The sequence below is a fragment of the Mus pahari genome, chromosome 7 (assembly GCF_900095145.1).
Source record: "Mus pahari chromosome 7, PAHARI_EIJ_v1.1, whole genome shotgun sequence".
NCBI classification, from domain to species: domain Eukaryota; kingdom Metazoa; phylum Chordata; class Mammalia; order Rodentia; family Muridae; genus Mus; species Mus pahari.
Genome location: NC_034596.1, coordinates 24,816,022 through 24,836,201, shown reverse-complemented (window position 1 = coordinate 24,836,201; position 20,180 = coordinate 24,816,022). Strand labels below are relative to the sequence as shown.

The window sequence follows — 20,180 nt, the reverse complement described above, 5'->3', positions numbered from 1 at the left end:
TGAGCATTTTCTCAGTTAGTGATTGTTGTGGAAGGTACAAGCCCACTGTAGGTGTTGTTATGCCTGGGCAACTTGTCCTGGGTTCTGTAAGAAAGCAGATGGAGCAATCATGGGGAACAAGCCATAAGCAGCATACCTCCATCGCCTCTGCATCAGCTCCTGCCTCCAGGTTCCTGCCTTAACTCCTCTCAGTGACAGAGTGTGACCCGACAGTTGTAAGCTTTCCTCCCTAAGCTGCTTCTGTGCATGGTGTGTTTTATCACAGCACTAGAAACCCCAACTAATACCACCTATAACTCCACTTTGCATTCAAGTTAGAGGAAACTTTGAGGAACTGATCCTAAGGTGTGGAGTTCTGCCGAAACCAACCCTTGCCACACTTGTACGGCTTCCAGAGAACTCTTCAGTTTTCTTATGAAGAGATTTTTTTTTTTTGAGCTTCTGCTGGCAGTTTTTAATTTTTTTCTTCCAGCTCTTGTTGAGATTTTTTTATAGACCCTCAGTTGTTCATAATAAGCCACCCACTTTCGGATAGGTTTTCTCTGCTGCATCTGTTACTAGATGGTAGCAGTGAGCAAGTTCGAGTTTAGAAACACTATGGGAAATGTTAAACACTAGCATTTGGTGGAAGCAGGTGCCACGGGACCCACGTGAATGTCAGTCGCTGCAATCGATAGGGGATTCTGGGGAAACATTCACTTGCCCCTGCTTAAAATTCTGGGGAGGGTGGCATAATACCCGAACATTTTCCCTTCAAGTTTCAGCTTAGGAAATCTGTCCCCAAAGCTGTGTGGATCTCTGGTGAAGGCCAAGTCCATATTGGCTCTTTTTTACTTTCTGCTTTTTTTCCTCCAAGTCCTCTCTCTCTTTTCTCCATGCTTTATAGCACTTAGGATTCCATTGTGCAAATTCTTGCTTAGGTTTTGAGGTTTTTGTGTCTTCTCTGCCTCTTTTGCTGACCAAAGGACTGAGAACACGGAAAGGAAGACATCCATGCCTCAACCTAGCCTATCACAAAACAAGAATGATCTGGGCTACAAATCTGCCTACAGCCAAGTGACCCCCCTTATAAGCCAACCATTCTCAATTCCTAGCAGGACACCTGCTTGTCAGCTCAGTTGTATTCTAACTTCATGGAAGATAAAGTAATATAAGTCATGATGACTGCTAGAGACTAGTGTACTAATAAAGAGAGTCAGATATATACATAAACCAAGGAGATGGTGCTTCCCACGGGCCACAGATCATTGTCTGCAAAGACTTTGATAGGGCCAAAGAAAGAATGGTTCCTTCCATGTGGAGCTATCTTGGAAAAATGCCTCAAAGAGGTGAGTATCCAGTGAAGTTGAAATGGAAGAGGGGGAATGTGTTAGAGAGCAGATGGGAAGGAGGCGTCTACATCAGCCAGAGAACTGTCCCAAAGGATGCCAAGGTATGTGCAAGTCTTTCAACAAGGCCTAGGATAGGATGCCCAAGTACAAGGCTGAGCAGATACAAGTGAGAGTTGGCCTACAGGGAGAGGCAGTGCTCCGAGAGCCCAAGAAGCCAGGCTTCTCAGAATGGAGAGCTTCTGTTCTCTCTTACTCTTTCTTCTCTTTTGCTAAGAATGCATTCATGATTTATTTTCTGTAGTCTTCCCTAAAAACCTGAGTCCCACAATGAATGGCCCTTTGCTGGGCCGACCATCCAGGGAACTGGTTCCTCTGATCATCCATCCCTTCCATAGTAACGCATCCTTGCCTATATGCCCAATTTGTCCTAGACAGCATCTTCTTGGCGACAGGAAGAGACTATTTCCATTTCTGTCTTTCCAGAATCAGCAGGAGGCCCAGCAAATGGCAGGCACTTATGGGAATGAAGAAACATGAACAACAAATCTCAAAGGAATAAAGCAAGTCTGTCTCTCTGGAATTCCAGGACTTTGTCAAACAGGCATGTCTTAACCATGGCAGGGAGTTAGGACGTCTGTCTGTTAAGCTGTGAAATTAAAACACCCCAGGCTGGGAGCCTAAACAATGGATATTTACTTTCTCCTAGTTCTGGATCCTAGATATCCAAGGTCAAGCCATTGACTGCTTTGATTTCTGTGGAAGCCTTCCTCTTTGGCTTGTAAGTGGCCAGGCCCTGGTTTCCTCTCTGTTCCTTAGCCTGGCTTCTTTGGCTCCCACAGTGTCCTATCTACTATTCTTATGATGAGGACATTCTTATTCTATCAGAACCCACCCACTGAAACCCAGTTATATCCCCAAAGGCCTTGTCTCCAAATTTAGTTGCATCTTAACATTCTGAGGTAGGACTCCAATGTATAGATTTTTTTTTAATGTGGGAAGGACAGTTCAATCCAAAATAGATAGTTGAGAAAACATAATTCTAAATTAGACAACCTATGGCCTCAAGTTGTTCAGATCTACTTTAGCAATAAATCCTGTAACTTGTTTATCCATTAGCCATGTGTCTGGCATCCTGTTCATATTTGTGGAGAGACTCAGTAATTCCTGTGCACTCTCTTTCCTCAGTTCTGAAAGAGATCAGAGCTCCCAGTTGACGTGATTCATGGACAAATGAAAGGAGACCAAGCTGTAATGGGAAGTGCCTGTGTTGCAAGACACCAGCACAGGATATGATTGTAAGCTCTAAGCTGATGGTTTTCTTTGTGACTTTTCCCCATTATTTCCTTACAGGTTTTCTGGGCAGAAGCATTTGAGCTGTGGTTAGTTTCCTGTCTTTCAACTGCCTCCAGGAAAGGTCTAGCATCAAGGAGCAGAGGAAGAGAAATCCTTTCTTCTGGTGTCATGATATCAGCTATGAGGCTTTCAGTGGAAAAGATTCAGGACAGAAATTTGGGCAATAATGTATTAAAAACAAGGAGGCCCCCTCTACTTTCTCCTCTCACAGGACACCCAGGATCCATCACAAATGAGGAGAGTGAACGGGATTAGGAAAAGAGAAGATGGCGTCTCAGGATAGTGACAGCTCCATTTTTGGATTTTATAGATGAAGAATCAGGATCAGATTTGTAACGTATGCTGCTCAGGGTTCTCCAGAATTCCAGAGGGAGTTGGGAGGATCAAGAAAATTCCAGAGAGGCCGGTCTCCATCCTGGCTAAGCTGACAGACAGCATAGACCCTCCTTGCTTCTCACAGGGATGTGAGGGAGAGGCCAGGAATTTATTGCTCATGCTACTGCACTAGCTGCCTCGGGCAACTGACTGGTCTCCCATGGGCCTGAAGCCAGAGAGCAGAGCCGGTGCTTGCTGGCAGAGCCTTGGCACTCAGCTAGTTTCCTAGGTGATTCTGATGTGCCACCTCATTCTACCAAAGCATCCTCCTAGCTTCTAAAATGGAGTGCTCGGGGGAAGCCCTTCCTCTGCATATACTTAGGACCTTACAGTGAAGGAGTGGCCTTGTGGACACTGCTCATGTGGGGTTTGCTCAGTTGGCACACCCCAGTCCTTTTAGATGGTGCATGACAAAATTTACTAGAACACATCAAGATGGATTTAAAGGACAGGGCAAATCAGTCTGGCCTTGGTTCTCTTTTTTTCAACTCCTTCCCTCAAGCCTCTTCCTTCATGTGGGGCTGTTCCACACTGGGGGGTGGGGAGGGGGGCATAGCCCTTCCGTAGCTGACTGTCCTATCTGTTGGCCAGGATAAAGCCTGGAAAAGGAAATCTAGGCATGGCGGATGCTTGTCTTAGTGTGCACAAGAGTCTTGTTACCTGCCCATCCTACATCATGAGGCACAGATGACCTCCAGTGGGTGGAGCTTCCTGCAGAGACATGCGTACGGCTTAGAGAAACAAGGATGACCTGTCTGCCATGCGTCCAGGCTGCCATGCAAAATGGAACTTGTGTGATTAAGTCCTCAGTGCTCAGCTGGGGGGGGAGGGGGAAATGTGACACCCTTGCCATTTCATAGACTCTACTCATTCCACATTTAGTTCCAGCTCAACAGCAGGAAAATTAAATTTAGTTCAATCTGTTAAACTCAACTCAGTCCAATATCTTTCCAATACTTCTCTTCTGAGGTAGCAATTGTCTTTTTCTGCTTTAAGAAGGGGAACCGGCCTCGATGTTTTGCTCATATCCCTTGATTCTGGACTGCATTGGTTTTGCTGTCCCCGGTACTGGGTCGAAAGCTGAAACCTGACACAGAAGCATGAGCTCCTTCGCTGCTACTTATGTTGGTCATATTAACTCTCACTCATGAGTGCAAGTAGCTGGGAGCTCTGTAAACACTACACCAGAGGAAACTGAGGCATAGGACCAGTCAGTCTGCACCTACGAATAATGCATAATAAATGATCAATACATGCTTGTCCGGTTAGAGAATTAGGCAAAGAAACAAAGAACAACAACACAGGCCATGTTCTGTACCTATTTGTGCACTCAAGTTAGACACTGTCCTCCAGGCCATCTTCAGGATCGGTGCCCAGGACCCTGAGGTGCATGCAGAGGTCAGCAGAGGCTCTGCATGGTGAGACATCTTACCATTTGTGGAGGACTGAGGAAAGGCTGGAGCCAGTGTGAGGAATGGAACGTGCTAAACTTGGGAAGTGCGGAATTTTAGCAGTTTTGAGTTCTTTTCCTTTGACACAATGAGGTGAAAAGAACGTGGTATACCTGATACATGCAAGCAAATGTTAGATTCTACCTCAGCCTGCCATGGGGGGAGGGTGTCAGCATGCCTCAAGGCAGGCAAGAAACAAGGCAAACAAATCGCGGGGGGAGGGGGGGATCAAGAGGGACTGGGTTCAATTCCTCATTGCTGCTTACTGGCTAGGCCACTGGCCAAACTGATTGAAATGATGGATGGTCACAATGATGCCAACCTTAGTCAGTCTCACAGAGTCTCTTCTGAGGGGAAAAGGCCACTGCAGGGGCTAAATAGGAATCTTCCATCAGAGGTACCATATTGTATTGTCGAGATTACATACCACCATCCAAACAGACTTACATGGTGATTCAAAACTAGCAAGACCCGCCTTGATGCTTCTGAGTCCAGTAGCTGTTGAGCTTTGCCCAGCAGACCATACATGAGCAAAGGCTGCAGTTTGTCGTTTGTGTGGCCTTGTGTTTCCATCCTCTGGAGACAGAACTAAGGTTTACACTGAGGCTGCCAAGCTCTGCCATTTATTCCCGCTGGAACCCGCACTGGGGCAGAATCCAATCTCATTGCAGGCACTCTGGAGTCCTTGGAAGAAAGGATGGGTGCAGAATATTAATCTAAACTGTTGTTATCAATCTCCGCCTAAGTCGCCTTCTCATTCTGTGTCTCCTCAGAGGTTGTAAAGCAGAGCCTTCCAGGAAATGTGCAGTTGACAGCCTTTGATTCATTCCAACAATGACTTGAGAAACTGGGATGTCAGTGTCTTTTGCCTATGTGTATGCATATACCTGGCATTATACTACAGAGGAAATCTGGGTTAAGCAGCAGGAGTCCCAGGGAATCAAGTCCTTCCCCTCAGCAGTGGCACAAGAGGGCTAAACAGAAAGGAATTCACAAATAACTTGATGTCTGTTTACTGTTGGTCACAGGGCGTCCGGGCATATGAAAGGTGGTCCACTCACAGAGGAAGTTTTCATTACAGCCACCGATTTCCAGGGCTGGGGTCAGCCTCCCTTCCTCCCTTCGGATTCTCAGCCAACTTGGTTTCCATACCCATCAGGTTGTGCTCTCTGCCACTGTTCTCTGGCCTGGAAACTCTCTCGGCTCTGTCAGCCGCCCAGCCTCCCTGTTTGCTGTGTGTGTTTGTCTTTCTGGTATGAAGTTTGTTTTTCAAGCTCTGACAGACTGGCAAGGCAAACAAGGTTGCCATTTTTGTTTTGTTTTGTTTTTTTTTTTTTTTTTTTGAGTGTGGCAATTTTTAGCCCTCTGCAAACAATCCCGGGACTGGGAGGTTATAATTTGGGATGCCATGTGTATAAGCATATATTCAGCTTGTATTGTGGCTGAGGCAAGGAACTGCAGGACGGAGGTGGAAGACAGAGGAGCACGGGTGGTTTATATCTGCTGTGGAGGGACAGAGCTCCTGTCAGAATTAAAAGAGCAGACAGGAGAAAAATACAGTGTATCAAGTGTTTTGGAGAATTAATTTTGAAGATCATGCTTACGTCTGTTTAGACTTATGCATGTACAATATACAGGAATGAACATCACATCTCACGTGCATTGATTTCCAGATTATATGCATAAACTCTGGCAATCTCATTCTCTCAGATTCCACAGATAAAAAGACCAAGGGGCTTCTGAGCGTGATGGGAATATCACAAGTATAAAGTCACCATAAGGAGTAATATTCTCTCTCCTGTACAGGCACAGTACTGGGTAAGAGGACTGCCATGGTGGACTTCAGATGAAAACTATGGAAAGAGGGCCAAAGATAAAGTTCTCATCTTTTAAAAAGTATGTTAAACTTTGTCTTTATTTTTGAGAAGTTTGTACATGTACACAATGAAATATTAAGTATACCCTATCCTTCCGACTCATCTCATAGCCTTCCAACATACCCCACATTCTCCCAAGCCTCTTGTCTTTAAAGTCCAGTTAGTGATGCCCAAATGTGCATGGTTATGAGGCCAGTCTATTAGATTATAGGAATTCTACCAGTGGCCCCATTGTCAAGAAAGAGTGATTTTTCCTTTCTTAGTAGTTATCAACTGCCAGGAGCGCCCTGGGGTTGGGACTTGGAGATCAACTACCCTCTTTATCTTAGGATGGTAGCTGACCTTGTGTGGGTCTCATACAGGGAGCCAGTGTTGCTATACCTTCATGACTGCAATAGCCATACCACGACTAGAAGACAGCATTTCACAGCTTTCCTCCCCATCCTGTGTCTCTTGGATTCTTTCTGCTTCCTCTTTGACAATGTGGTCTGTCTGTGCCTTAGTGGTGAAGGGTGGTTTGTGAGGATCAGTGAACTATAAACTGATTAAGCAAGGTCACTCACTCAATCAGAACTATCTTTTCAATTCCTCAGCAGTGGTTAATATCATAAATTACTGATGTAAAGAACAGGTCTGGCAAGATAGCTTAGAGGGCAAAGATGTTTAGGCTCTAAGCTAAACAACCTGAGCTCAATCCCCTGCATAGTGGGAGGAGAGTGTAAAGTACTGCAAATTGTCCTCTGCCTGCCTCCACATAGGCACTGCGGCATGCACACAGAATAAATAAATGCAATAACATAATGGGCTGGAGAAATGGCCCCCTGGGTAGGAGTCCTTGCTACCCTTCTAAAGGACTCAGATTCAACTGCCAGCACCTACATGGCGCCTTACAACTGTCTGTAACTTTAATTCCATCAGATTCTATGCCCTCTTCTGGCCTTCTCAGGCACTAGACACATTTATGCTGTATAGACACACATGCAGGCAAAACGTCCATGCATATAAAACCAAACAATATAGAAATTTAAAAACCTTCAAAGGGAATCATTGGAATGGCTGTGATGATATATGCTAGGTACCTTGCATATTCTAGGCTAGATACCAGGTAAATGGCCAACATGGCACAGAATCCCAACAAACATTCTACTGAACATACTGAGTTTGCAATATGAACACCATATCTACTTTTTTTTTAACTTGGACTATAGACTGTATTTTGGAATGCAGTCTTAGGAAGAAAACAGAATACAACATGGAGGTGTTAAATGGCAGATCTGTGATAAATATAAATATCAAATGTGTTATTTTGATGTATATGGGCGATAATTGGATTTTAAATTACCCATCCATAAAGCACAGAATTCATAGGGCAGGAAGTTTAGTTATGAAAATAATTATAAGAAAAAGATCTGTCGTCCTTACATGTAATTCTAAAATACACATACATATATTTCAGGAACATTCTGAGCTTCCATTTCCCACCCCCGGACTTTGCAACTGAGTTTTTTGCACAAGGTTGGAGCACAGCACCAAGTCTGTGTGAACTTGTACCTGACTGGGAAGAGCGAGGACTGAGTCGAGTTGTCCTTCCGTTTCTTTCTGTTACTTTATCCAATGGCGACTTGATATGCCACAGAGCAGAAGAGAGTGTGTGGACTCCTGGGATATCTGAATTGCTGCCAAATGGGGGGAAAAACTCATTTATAAAATCACACCTTTTTTTCACCCCTATTTCAGGTATTCAGTAAATCTTTGTTGAACATGATTGGGTACCAGGTGCCGTTCAGGTTCAGACTTAATTACAGTTTAGTTGTCACAACAATTCTAGGGAGTGGTCTCAGAATTACACCCACTTTAGAATTTGAAAGAACTAGTCAGCAAAATCAGGAAGTGAGTCTAAAGCTCTCACAGTGTGTCCTGTTAAGACCTAGCACCCCATAAGGTGGCTGCGTTGAAGCCACTTAGCTACCGGAGTTCTGCATCTTGCAGATTTGGCCTTCAGTGATTTAATGTCTGTGTTTTGGGAGACCAGGTTCTTGGTTTTAACCTTGGGGTAGTAAACAGCTATTTGGTAACAACGAGTGTCACTGAAGGATGAACAGGTGGAGACATATTTTGGATCTGTGGAGTGAAGTGATTTTTATCACAATACTGCTAGTGGATAGCAGCAAGCTTTGGAGATGGAGGAGTTCTGTGCAAGGAGACTTCCAGAAGGAGGGCTTGCTATTTCCCCATTCTGATCACTAGTATATTTAATTATTCCTAAATAATCATGAGAGATTTTCTTTTAACCAGTAGCTTAAAAGTGAATTTGTGTCAAATCATAGGAATAAAAATATCAGGGTGTTTTAGATGTTAGTTGTTCTTAATTGATGCTTTGCAATTGAGCTGTCCTTTATAATAGTAAGGCCTGTTTCTGGCAAGACTAAAGGATAACCCAAGGAAATCCAGATCTGTGCCTGAGAAGGTAACAATCAATTGTAGTTTTGAGTAGCGGATGGTAAGAATTGCATACCAGCTCTCAGCAGGTGTAGACACGCAGATCACAAAATGGAACTAGATTAAAAAAATTAGCACGCACAGGTGCAAATCCAAGACAAGCCTATTCATTTCTCTATGCATGACATTGAAGTTGGAAATGTGGAAACCAGAAGTTTGTGAAATGACTGTATAAAAATATTAGGTGCCTGATCGATATCTACATCAAACCTACTGGAGAACCGTCTTCCAAAAGGATCTTCCCCTACGCCCGGAACAGTTATCAGTGGCTCTGAGAAATAACAAAGGCCTGAAGCCCCAACCTTCACTTGCCGTGGAGGTATGAGTTGACTCTATGCATTGCACTGATTGTGGATGTACAATTCTAAGATGGTTGATGAGGTTGAAAAATATTTCTTGAACTATAGAAATAAGAAATCACTGTGGGTGGAAAGACACTATTTTAATGGCTAAAAGCAGTGTTATATGCGCAGGGAGTCAGCTCTGAGTATGAAAAATAAGCTCTTGGTATGGCCATCAGAGGTCATGGTGTTTATCAGTAAGATCTTATTTCAAAGTCTGCCTGAGGGACCAGCTGTCCTTTCATACCGTGGCATATTATGCGTCTATCTTAGATTTTTCCAAAGAGTATTTAATGCACTTAGAGCGACACAAGGGTCATGCTATGATCAGAGGTTGCTATCTTAGTATGTGGGGATGGTGAAAGAAAGCAACAACCACTGGGAAAGAACAATGCCTAAAACCAAACATTCTCACGTGCTTAGATGTGTATATGTATGTGTGAATGTGTGTGTGAGTACTTGTGGAACATGTGTATATTTGAGAAAGCATGGATATGTGTGGAGGCCAAGGTTGATTTTGAAAGCCATCTTCTGCTACCTTGTACCCTGGGGCATGACTATTAGGCTTGGATCTGTGGCTAGCAAGCCTAGGGAGCCCCTGCTTTTACTCCCCAGCTCTAGGATATGCTGCTGAACCTGGCTTTCTATATACATGCTAGAGACCCTAATCCAGGCCCCCATGCTTATGTGCCAAACACTTTCCCGACTGAGCCATCTCCCGGGGAAAAGGAGCATCCCAGGGCCTTGTGTTTGCTTCTTCGTCAAGGTCTGTGATGCTCTGTCTCAGTCTAGAATTGCAAGAACCTCCGAAAGGCAAAAGATGTCGGATGTAGACAAAGCAATGGATTTCAGTCATGAGTGCTTTTTTACCAAGTATTTCAGCTAATTTATTTATTTATTTGTTTATTTATTTATTTATTTTTACACATGATACTTTGCTTGTCCTTAGGATATAAAGCATACACACAGCAGGACACAGGGAGGCCATAGTCTTTCTACCTGATGGAAAAGGAATCCAAAGAGCCTTTATCACTGCAATTGTCTCTGACAGTTATGATCTCTTGGGAGAGAAGTTAGCCCAACCTATGAATGACTATGACAACCTGCAGGTCCAAGAGGCCTTCATAGTCATGAAACTAAGAATCACACCATTGAAACAGTAATATTAAACTTAAAAGGCTCATCATCACTTTTAAAGGAAAATCTGCATACTCAGATAATTATAATTTTTAAACCAGTTTTAAAAATCAATGAGGTGGGCAGCAGGTGTGCAATTTAAGAAATAAATGACAAAATTTTTAAAAACTAGTAAAAAAATACAGAGCAAAGAAATATCCAGAGGTGACCAGGAGGAAGTGAGCTATAACCATTGCTTCACGGGTGCTATGGTTTTTTTGATGATAATAATAAATTTAGGAAAGTCTTGTAGGACTGCATAGGAAGTATAAGAAAATATTAGGAATCTAAGATAACACCGCTTAATAGACAATAGAGAATGAAGACTTAAGAGACTTTTAATTAGAGTTGTGTCCATGAATTAAGACATTATTCAGACAAATTTGAATATATGCAAGAAATAATAATCAAATAACTCTGATTTATACTGAAAAAGAACCAAGGAAAGGAATAGTTTCCTAGCCATTAAAGGACATGAATTAGAAGTTAAAAATACTTCTACCAGGGAGACACTAGGCCTACATACTTTCATGAGTAATCTTTACCATCCTAGGAACAGAATGTTCTAGTCATTGCTGAACTTTCCCAGAGCATAGATGAGGGAACATTTCCCAACACATTTTGAAAGGACAGTGTAATTTTGACATCAAAGCTATATGTAGTTAGTACAAGAAAAATATATTAAAAGTTCTTGTATATATGTGCAAAACATCTAAACAGAATATTGACCAGATCTTATAATAAAAACAGCCACATAGTGAACACAGTGGTTTATTTCAAGAAAGCATTGCTTAGTTCAACACTTAAATTTTGTTATTACAATTCATGCGTAAGAAGAAAAATAGCCTAAATATGTAGCAAACGTTCCTAACATTTAGTATCTCTCAGTATTAAAATGACTGACAAAATTGAGAGGAAATGGAACTTTCTGGTACATCAGGAATATTATACTGTTGGGGGAAAGGGTAAACTTTTCAAATGTTGTCTGAACTCAGAACAGACACTCAAAAATCATACATGTTTTCTAGAGAGAGAAACACTAAGAAAATAATTACAAACTAGAAGATAAAACCATGGAATCATTCTTACTTGATTTCTTATAGTGAACACATGCATGTGTTTATATATATAAGTAGTGAATAGTATTATAAAATCTTAGCAGACTTGGTGAATTAAAAAAACCAATTATATAAGAGTCAAATGCATATCATAACCTCTATTAAAAAACTTAGGGAAAATATGAAGGAGAAATACACAGACATAAATGTAACTCCAATGGATCAGTTCTTGTCATTAAAAATTGCTGATGGGGGAGTTGGAGAGATGGCTCAGCAGTCAAGAATACTGATGGCTCTTCTAGAGGTCCTGAGTTCAATTCCCAACAACCATATGGTAGCTCACAACCATCTGTAATGGGATCTGATGCTCTTTTCTGTTGTGTCTGAGGGCAGTGACAGTGCACTCACATACATAAACTAAATAAAATCTTTTTTAAAATTGCTGGTGCATCAAAAACATTAAAGAGCAAAATCACTGGAGAGAGGGCACCTTCTTGTGCTGAGGACTTAAGCATCATAAAGATGATGCTTGTATAGGAAAATGCAAATTAATAGATGAGAGAGAAAAATCAAATGCATCCAGACACAGACTAGTGATAAAACAACAACAAAACAAAACCAAAACAAACAAACAAACAAGCGAACGAAAAAACCTAATACCAATAAAAGTGTTTGAATAGACCCCTGCCTCACAATACATACAAAATAAATATCTGGCTTAACATATCACTAAGCCTGCAGATGAAAGTGTGTAAACTAGCACTTTGAAACCTTTAAAGTTAAAGGCAAATTTCAAAAACATTGCTCTTCAAAATTAAGTAATGGAGATGAGAAATGTAAAAGTGATACAGCCCCAGGTATAGTTACAGATATAGTACAGAATTTGCCCAGCACATAGAAGGTTCCTGGGTTTTATCCCCAGCTCAGAGAGGGGAGAAAGAGAAAAGGGAGAAAGATGGAGGGCAGAGAGAATGGGAAGAGAGAGGGGAAGAGAGAGAGGAAGATCAGGAGTACATACTTAAGAGGAGTCAAAGAGGTGAAATCATCAAGTAATGAAAACTTCATTGCTTCATTTACTTACTAGTCAATAATTACTTCTTTGTCTAGTTTATCTGCTTGAAGACATGTAGGATTTGGGATGGTAAGTACCGTCCTATGTCCTGAGTTCTGAGGAAATTTAAACATTAGTACCACTTTTTAAAAATTAGTAAAACTTACATGTGCCAGCCCAGGACAGTAAGAATCTGAGCTGCCCTGTTCCACAGAGCACAGTACTTATGCCTCCTGTGCCATCGATGTGAAGTAGGGTGACCACACAGCTACCCATAGGCACCTTCAGCTCTGGCTTTTCAGCAGATGCTTTCTGGTTGGAAAGTCCCACTCTGGCTAGGGAGTGATTCTGGAATGATGTTAAACAGTTAGACTTTTTCTCTAAGACCCCATCGTTTCCCCATCATCTCAAGCTGAAGCCTTTAATCTACCCGATAGAAGCCTGGTGACACTGTTGACTTCAGAAATAAAAGGGCCTGGGTCCTACCAACATCTTCAACCTTCATGGAAAACCCAGATTCGACAATGCCCACCAATGTGTCGGACCCAGCTTGAGGGATGCACGGCCTTTGTGTGTTCCTCCCTTATTCCAGGGACTCCTAATCTTTCTTCCCTGAGGCATCAATCCTCTTGCTCTACTTCTCATGGGGTCACTCTGAACACTGCATCCCTCCACAGAACCTTCTATGGATCCCTCGATCAACTAGGTTTACATATCCCTGTTGGTGCCGTAGACAAGCCTTTAGTGCTGTGTCTAGCCCCATGGCCTTATGAAGCTGTTAATTTCACTGGAATCTGGTGGTGTGTATTCATTGAATTATTATATAAGCCTACCAAGGATTACTCTCCAGATGTGGCATTCTGTCTCTCTCCTATTATGGCTTCAGTGTGACATGTTCCCCATAGGATCATGTACTTGACACTTAGTACCCTGGTAGTTGTACTGTTTGTTCAGGTTTTCAAACCCTTAATGGAACCTTGCTGGAAAATTTAATTGCTGTTGGGTGAACTGGAGAACTGTTTGTAAAGTTTGGAAGGTCCTGGAAGATCAGAAGTCCCAGGTATGATGTTAAATCGTATAGAAACCCAACATCCATTTCTTTGGTTTACTAGTGGCAAAATAGTCTAAGTAGAAGGGTTGTGTCACTTCAGGAAGTCTACTTGTGAGCTGCCCTGTGAACCTCGGTAGTCTGCATGTTCACTGTCAGAGTCACTGACTGACAGGAACATCCAGCTCTTTGCTGTGGACCCAATAGCAACAATGATTTCTATTGCTTATGATGGAGTGAACAGCTCCAGTTTAAATGAACCAAGCCTCCAATTACAAGTGGAAATATGTGTACATGCATGTTTCAAATCTGAGACTACACACAATGAACCCGCTCTTCAGTGAGCATAAATTACACATTGTCATTCACAATGAGAGAAGGATGTTGGCTTCGTGCTAGGACAACGTGTGCATCTTTGGAGATGTGAACACAGTTGCTGTGACTGATGATGCCCATAGGGGTCACCAAGTCCCAGGCACTGATATTCTGTCTGCAGGAGTCTGGTCTTTATTTCTCTGTACTTGAAGCTTATCTTCTGAGAACCCCAGGGCCAGGCTGACTCAGGGAGCTGAGTCCAAGCTGTCAACCACCCCCCCCAACCCCTGCCCACAGGAGACTAGATTCTGTAACTAGAATGGGATCATCTTGGTGAGTACAGAGGCAAAACAAACACGTCTACCACTGCTGCCATGCCTCCTTACCGTGACAGACTGTACTCCCCAAACCCTGAGCCAAAAGAAAGCCGTTCTCCCTTTATCTGCTTCTTGTAAAATATTTGATTACAGCAAGGAGTGGAGTAACTGGCCCCTTTTCTAGGGTGGTGCAGGGTGCTTCCTAGAGGAGAGTTTCTAGACAGTTTTCCCAGACAGGCACAGTGGCACAGAGTCATTAGAAGACAGGGCTCAGCTTGGTCATGACCACTCTGCATCTCCCCTTCTCTTCCTGGAGCTTGCTTCTGAAGCCAGCAGTCCCCAGGGCCCCCTCCAGAGCCCCCTCCAGAGCCCAGTGGACGTTGGCTCCAGGTCTTAGCTACTTTTCTGTTGCTATGCTAAAACACCACAGCCAAGGAAAGTTGTGGAAGATCTGAATTGGGTTCACAGTTCTGGAGGGATAAGAATCGATTACAGTGATGAAGCAAGGCAGCAAGAGGCAAACAGGATGGCTGAAAGCTCCCGCCTTCAATTGCCAAGCAGGTCAGAGTGAGCAATATGGCGGGGTATGACTTTTTTTTTTTAGCCTCAGAGACAGTCCCCCAGTGAAACACTACCTCCAACAATACACCACCATCTAAGCCTCCCTAAACAGTGCCTCCATCCACAAATCAAGTGTCCAAATGCTCAGGACAATGGGGCAGGGGACATTTCTCATTCAACTCACTGCACACAGTTTCCTTTGTCTCACCAGTATCTGGCACAATGCTGCACCCAGACAGTGCTCAGCTCAGTCGCTGGCCTCCAGACTGCAGAGTTGGTGAGGATCTGAAAGCTTCCTGAGCTCAAACCTGCAGGGCTGGGCAGGACTCAGACAGATCGTGGCCTGTGCTGCCCAGAGGAGAGCATGCTGGGGTAAGAAAGAAGAAAGGGAGCTGGGAGAGGAAGGGACAAAGAGAAGGAATCTAAAAGTGAAAACTGCCTCTTGCCTCCAATCTGTTCTGGTTGTCTTGTTTGCTGAATTTTGCTTTGGGCCAAAACCCTGCCAGTCTAGCAACAGAGAAAGCAGAACCAAATTGCTGTCGGCAACAGCGGGAGCCAGAAGATCCCTGACACCACGAAGGGAGGATTATTTTTAATCTGGACAAATGTCAAAAGCTTTAGCAGCTTAATGCCAAACCTCCAACCTCATGTGAACCTTTAATTAGCTGAGAGGCTGGGGACTCTTCCTTGGGGGCTGGGTCTTCACCATCAGTGAACCAGGCTCACCACCACTGTACTGGGCTCTGTGCCTTGGTGGCAGCCAAACTGGAGCCACTGGGTGGTGAGGAGTCAGGGGCGCCAGGATTGAGAAGCTGCCAGGGCTTCTGAGTCGGGTGTGGTCCTGGAATGGCTGCCCCCTAAGGACTTTTGTTTCCTCTGTGTCGAGTGAGGACCGAGTTTCTAACTTGCCACCTCTCTGCTGTAGTTGGAGGAGCATCAGTGTCACCAAGCAGCTGGCCTGTCACACACATTCAACATATGAACACTGAGACCTGCTAATGGTTTGACTCCCTCTAGACAGTTCCTGAGTGTCAAATTATGGTATCCCCAGACCTGCTGGCCCAGGAAGAATGCAAAGAGAGCCCACCTCCTAAAACCCACAGGGTGCTGAGTACAGAGCAGACAGCTGAGATACCTGGACTTGGTGACCACAGGCATGATATCTTAAAACAAGTGGTGGGGACAGGTCTGGCATGCAGAGGGCAGCATGTGCAGCCTGTCTAGTGTTGGGTTCCTGGACAATGGCCTTCAAGTCAACATGTCTCTACTTTATATAGACTCAGAGAGCAAAGGAAATTGGTGCATGGCACTCTGACACCCCAGAGCCTTTGGTTGGATAATATACAGATAGAGTTGGTCATCAGGAGCCTCTATGAGCCTGTGTTCTTCTTTGTAGGAGTGACTGTTCTCCCAGATTTCTCTATTTACATTGTGATCAGAAGAATCATTCTTGAACCTTCTTTAAATCTTCCCATGACTGGAATGGCTGCCTCACACAAAAAGAGATTTATATAATCAAATTTACTAATGTTGTTTTAGAATCTATGGCTTCCAAATAATGTGGCTGGCCAGAGAAGCTGCCTCTCCTTCAAGTGTATGCCCTGGCACTTAACTAGCACATCTCTGATCACCCAGACTTCATGCTTGCTGAGGTTGTGGGAACCCAGACCCTGCGCCGGGGCAGCCCTGCTGACTGCTGTCCAAAGCCCAGATGCCCCTGAGAGGGAACACCATCTCCTCCCCTCCTAGTATGTGTGTCCAATCAGTCACCAAGTTCTAATTATTAGCAGACTGTCATTAGGAAAATACAGACACTGTGTGGGCAAAGAGTGGACCTTATTGGCTAGAGGCCAGTGTCAATCATGAAATAGACATGAGTCTTCTTTGTAAACATAGACAATAGTTTATTTGAGTAGGTAGACTTTTTGTTCTCCCGAACACAAACACTTTGTTGAGCCAAAGGGCGACTCCTTTAAGTCAAAAGTTATTTCCTGTCACTGAAGAAAGGGCAACAGTCCATAAAACAGCACTTGTACGGACAAGCATAAGCATGCGCATCTACAGTTAGGGCTAGCACCACTGAATTTGAGTCAAAGACTGTACCACCTGTGTATGCCTTTGGCTACCATGGGAATTTGCTTTGAAACCTTCATATAGAAGTAGGGACAAAGACCCAAATACTGACAGTTACTGAGTGAGGTTCCACAGCTGGTAGTGAATAACTCACCTTTATCTCACTTGGCATCCAGTGCAGTTCTATTCTCACAGGGTCATACCACCCTTGTACTGTCTCACACTTCAGGGTCGGGAGAAACACTAATATTTTGTTAGTTAAGTTGAAACAGCTTTAGAAAACCTGCCATGTATACAGTTTGCTCAAACTAAGTCTATAAACTCAAAGGAAATTACATAGAGGAGGCAGCGTGTCCACAATTCATTCACTCAATGCCCTTGAATGGAGCTCAGCCACTGACCAGTGTTAACTTCCTTTGCAGAGGAAGAACTGGGTGGCCCCCACAATCCCCCTTCATGTCTTTAGAATCATACCAGGTGGTTGCATTCCCTTTGGTAGCTCACAGTGAGGAGGAAGACTCTTTGGTTTTTGGTTTTTTGTTTTTTGTTTTTAACTTTCTAAGACAGTGTCTCACATAGTCCATACTGGCCTTGATTTCTCTACATAGCCAGGGAAGGCCTTGAACTTCCGACCCTCTTGCCTCTACCTTCTGCGTGCTGGGATTACAGTAGTTCCCCCCCGCCCCCGTGTCTGGTTTATATGATCCTGGGTGACTCAAGTCTGGCAAGTACTTTAATAGCTGGGCTTCATTGTCAGTCCTAGGACTCTCATTCTTGGTTTGTTGACCTCTGAGTTGGTAAATGCGATGTGCTTTGGTCTTGGTCAGAGAAAACAAACCCAGAATAGCAGGAAAACTTATCCGTGCGTGTTTGAAATGTTCTTTTCATTGTGGGGAGAACAGAAGCTGTCTTGTCAACACGTACCCCTCAGCTCGCTCTCTCTCTCTCTCTCTCTCTCTCTCTCTCTCTCTCTCCCCTATCTCCAGAAGAGGGTGTTTTGGATTATGCAAAGGCTATGAGAGCCCAGCCATGTTTCTGGACTCCCAGCATCCTCTGTAAGGCTCAGCTTGACCTCAAATCCGCCATCCTTGTACTTCTTATCTTGGACACTTTCCACAAGCCACATATGGGTGGTGGGGTGGGAGAAGAGCTCTGGGGCATGGCTGTGCTCTGGGAGTTTGTCTTACAAAAGAATATTTAGAAGTCTCCTTCCTGCTCTCCTTCCCCCTGCCCCCTGCCAGTGCGCCTGGCCTCTTCTGTGCTTGCTGGCTGTTTGCCAGTGGCATTGGCAATCCTGCCAGGCTACCCTGCATGCTGCGTCTCTCCAAGGGCATCGTCTGACCACAGGCTGAGACTCGCCTCTCCCAGCCCAACTGTGTGTTTCCCCTCACTCAGGGCACTTGTACCTTGAGGGAGGAAAGTCCAAGCCACATGTTCTGACAGCCTGCCGGCTGGTCCCACAGAACCTTCTTTCCAGAGCTGGCCAGACTGAACACACACTCAGCCACCAGCTTTTGGCAAGGAAGGCCTCCCTGGGGAATCTGCCCTGTAACTCTTTGTTCAGCTGGAGTCCCAGAAGGGAGCAATAATTAAAGAAAACTTTGTAAATGTTCAAACTGAATAAAACTGTTGTTCATGGCTCCCTTTCTTCTTCGTTTTGCCATCTGGAGCCACAACCTGTCCAGTTTATGAGCCCAGATCTGTGTCCTGCTTACTCTTGTCACTTGTCTGTCGAGCCTCCTCACTAGTGGTTCTCTGACAGAGAGGGGATTTGCTGGTTATTTGTGCCCCTCCCCTGCATGCCTGAGATCTTCCCTTCATCCTGGCTCCAGGCGCACCTCCCCATCTCCCCGCCTTCCATATGCTTTGGAGATATTCCTACCACTGACATGCATGGGCAATGGCCATGTGGAGTGTGTGCTTGCAGCTGCCTGGCTTCTTGATGTGGCCCTTGAGGGAGCTATCCATCCGAAGAGGAAAGCCAAGGGAACTGAGTCTAAGGTTCTGGTGGCAGCTTCAAATTTACAGTACGTTTTATAAGCAGCAAAGCAAAAACAAATAGATGAAAATGAAGTAATAAAAATGCTCTTATGCTAATGGATTAAGACCCTGAGTTACACAAATGCCAAAAACAAACTCCCAACAACCCCATCTAGGCAAGAAGAGGACTGGGAGAACAGGGATCTCACCACCAACGTCGCATAGCGTAGCAGATGTGGTTCGTTTACTAAAGTGAAGGCAAATTGTGTTAGAGTCCTGATTCCCCTAACCAAAGCATCTGCAGTTCTTAAGAGAAAGGACTGTAGCAGCACAGGTCCTCTAAGAGGGAGGGTGATGTGAAGGCAGCAGACTGAGGATGGAGGCTGTGGTTAAGTCTGAGTGATGCTCTCACAAGCCAAGGAAAGATTGGGGAACCAGGAACTGAAGAGAAAAGACAGCTTACAAAAGAGAGCAGGGTTCCCTGAAGGCCAAGGAGGGAACAGACCCATTCCAGCACTTGACCTGACTGTACTTCAGCCTCCAACATCATAATAACCTTCTCTTCTCATTATTAGTTCATTTGAGCAACCCCAGAAACAGGCACTGGCTGCCTGAAACTCTATAACAAGGCTTTATTTGTAAAGGATCCACAGAACAATATAGCAATGAAGACAGTAGTCAAAGGTGTGCAGTTGTGCCCCCTCTCATCTCTATTCCTTACCGTAGTATTTCCTTTCCTTTTTTCTTTCTAAAATTATTTATTTTATATTGAGATTATCGTAATAGTGCACCATTTCTCCATTCCCTCCCCACCTTTCAAGCCCTTCGATATTTTCCTCCTTGCTCTCTTTCAAATTAATGGCTTTTTTCTTTAATTGCTATTACATCCATATATGTATATGCATAAAAATAGTTGTATGTAATATACATATAAATATGTTATACAACACACACACATATTCCTAAAGATAAACTGCTCTACCTGTGTATTGTTACTTATATGTATGTTTTCAGGGATGACCATTGTTTTAAATAAACAATCCATGTGCTCTTCCCTGAGTAAAACCATTTCTCTTAGCTTTGTTTAGTTTCCTGTAGTTCTTTGTGTATGGTTGAGGCCTGTGGGAGTTCCCATCCACTTTGGCATGTCTGTTATTGTCCTTGTTCAGCTCTTGTTGAAGCAGTCAAGTTGAGGAGCTTTATGGCTGTACCTCCTGACATTACCTCACAGGAAGCTCCCTGGCCCTCCGGCTCTTACGCTCTTTCCAGCCCCTCTTCTGCACGGCTCTCCGAGCCTTGGTATGGGGGTCATTCTGTAGACAGGTCCCTTAGGGCCAGGCTTCACAACTTTGCATTTTGATTAGTTATAGTCTT

General features: G+C 44.0%; 1 long non-coding RNA gene across 1 annotated transcript in view; it reads left to right on the top strand.

The window, feature by feature from the left end:
- The first annotated feature begins 968 nt into the window (after positions 1-968).
- The window catches only part of LOC110324156, a 34,905-nt gene continuing 15,693 nt past the window's right edge, over positions 969-20,180 (top strand). The window contains exon 1 of the long non-coding RNA XR_002380672.1: positions 969-1,328. This is a non-coding gene — a long non-coding RNA (uncharacterized LOC110324156). The remainder of the gene's footprint in view (positions 1,329-20,180) is intronic.